At 43.6% G+C, this 2,673-nt stretch overlaps 1 pseudogene; it reads right to left on the bottom strand.

Moving 5' to 3' along the window:
* Nucleotides 1–294: 294 nt before the first annotated feature.
* LOC103224010 (pseudouridine-5'-phosphatase-like) lies at nt 295–1,229 on the bottom strand (annotated as a pseudogene).
* Nucleotides 1,230–2,673: the final 1,444 nt, after the last annotated feature.

Genomic DNA, 2,673 nt, shown 5'->3' with positions numbered 1-2,673 from the left:
ACATGAACACTGAGGAGAGTGATGTGGATAATCGATATAAATATATGTATAATACATACATATGTACACATGAAGCATATACTTACATGCATACATAGTTTACATTTTTCCAGCCAGGGTTTCAGAAAAACTAGAACAAAAGAGAAATCATGTTCCATTTTGTCTTGGAAAAGTATACATCTTACATATACAGACATGCATATATCTACATACATATACATGTAATGCCTATATGCATATGAACATACTGATACATACACATATGCATGTACATTCACTTTATCACATACTCCATCAGCTTAGTTTTTGAGATGGTAATTCAAGTTCAATCTTTGTTCTGGGCTTCATTTTCGTCTCTACTAAGTTTCTCTCAGCTGTCAAGCTACATTTCATCAACATTTTAGAGTGGGGCAAGCCAACGCAGGATGGAAAGGCAAACCTTACGAGGCTAAAATCACTGTGCAGTCTGGGATTTGGGAGTTGCTGATTTCTTTCCCTTTTCCCCAGCAGTGTGGACCATGAGAGTGGGCTGGGGTGCAGCAAACCAAACAGCTCAGGCTGGAAGTCCTTCAGGGAATTCAGCACCGGGGTGGCCTTTCTCCTCAAATCTCAGCTCAAGTTTCTGTCTGGAACCATGACCACCTGCATCCCGGTTGCCACGGTGACCTCCACCTCGTTGAGAGCATCTTCAAAGACAAGGCACTTCTCCATAGGAGGACAGGGAGAGAACCTCTTGGCATAAGCTAGGAGGATGTTGGGGTCTGGCTTGCTGTGCTGGACACTTTGGGGTCATCTCCAAGCATGATGTGAGAAAACAAGCTGAAGAACTCCTTGTGTTGGCTTGCCTTCATCTCCAATGAGGCAGACCCTGAGCTGGTGGCCATGGCAAATGGGATGCTGTGTTTCTGCAGGTGGACGATGAATTTCTCAGCCCCTGACATGAGCACAGCTATAGGGAACACTTCTTTTAACTTTGTTTGGCTTTCTTCCACCAGCTCCTCCTTGGACATCAGGAGCTGCAAGATGTCTATTATAATCTGTGCTGCCTCTAATGCCTACTTACCCATTACCAGGGACTTTACATCCCAGCTGTATTTCTTTTCATAGCAATCATATATTTCTTGAAACACCACTGAATATAGCCATTCAGTATCCAGAAGAAGGCCATCCATGTCAAAGATGAGGTGGGTGATGGGCTGTGGTAAGGGTGTGGGCAGGGGTGCTCCCATGGTGCTGCCTTCTCAGTCTGGGTGGGAGTGAGGAGCAAAGAGACCTCATCTTTTTTTTTTTTTTTTTGAGACGGAGTCTCACTCTGTCACCCAGGCTGTAGTGCTGTGGCACGATCTCAGCTCACTGCAACCTCCACCTCCCAGGTTCAAGCGATTCTCCTGCCTCAGCCTCCGGAGTAGCTGGGACTACAGGTGTGTGCCACCATGCCAGTCTAGCTTTTTGTATTTTTAGTAGAGATGGGGTTTCACTGTGTTAGCTGGGATGGAGACCTCACCTTTCTAATCCAAGCATCTGACATATTTCATACTAATCTTCTGCACTGAGCATTATATGATCAATTCGGTCTAATCAAATTTAATGGACATTGGTTCAGGTTCTGAGAACTCAAATATGGCCAAATATACCTCTGCCCTGCATCTCCAGTTTAGTGAGGGAGGTTTTGGCCTATAAGATGTGATGGGGATTCTATCTTTTGTTGTGATCATCATTATCATCATCAATCACTATAAGCCAGAAACAAAAGTAACTATTGTCTCCGTTATTTAATTCTTACACCAATCCTGTGTAGTAAGCATGAATAGTCTCATTTTGTAGATGGAGAAACTGAGTCTTTGTGATGCTAAGTAACTTACCTAAGGTCAATTAAGTTGGCAAGTGGCAGAGCTAGAATTCGAATCCAGATCTGTCAACCTCTAAAACCCACACTCTACCATTATTCAATACTACTACTTTAATTCCTTATTGCCTGCGTGGAGATAATAATAATTTGCTATGGAAAGTACCAGTTAGAAGGTGTTGTCTTTACCACTCCCACTGTAGTTTGGTGAGTGCTTTTGCCCCTTTTGATGTGGTTAGAACAAACCTGTGCTCTACAGTGGGGTGGCCTCTGTAGCAGGTGCTAGTTTCATGAAGGAGATTGCCCCAGTCACAGGGAACAGAGGTTCATGATATGTAGGAGGCTGGCAGGATTTTATCTCTAATGAAACATGATGATGATTAGATCAAGGCAACTTGACTGCAGCAATATTTTTACTCTGACAACTTTGTGTGAAGAAATCAGACACAGCCAAGACTAGTTTGTGAAGCTGATGGCAGTGGAGCAGAGGGTGTCTTCTTATCAGATACCAGCATAATGACTGCTGACTGTCATGTGTGGACCTCGCAGACTTCTAGCTACAGCTTAATTATAATTATTAAGTTTTTATAAGACACTGATTGTATTTCAAAGGGTTTTACGATCCTCTTTTTATTAGTTGTTCCCTATCCAGCCCAGCCTGACTGAAGGGCTACTTCCTCTGCTTTCAGGTGTGGAAATGGGGCCACTCTGAGGTTAAGTTGCCTGTCAGAGGTCACCCAGCGGCTGAGCTTTGGTTCTAACTTGCTGGATTGGACAGATGAGGTCTGCTCCTTTGGGTCAATCAATTAGTTGATATAGGAGCCATG

This window comes from Chlorocebus sabaeus, chromosome 20 (assembly GCF_047675955.1).
Source record: "Chlorocebus sabaeus isolate Y175 chromosome 20, mChlSab1.0.hap1, whole genome shotgun sequence".
Taxonomy (NCBI): Eukaryota; Metazoa; Chordata; class Mammalia; order Primates; family Cercopithecidae; genus Chlorocebus; species Chlorocebus sabaeus.
Note: the sequence above shows the minus strand (reverse complement) of the source record. Positions and strands in the feature narration are given on the sequence as shown.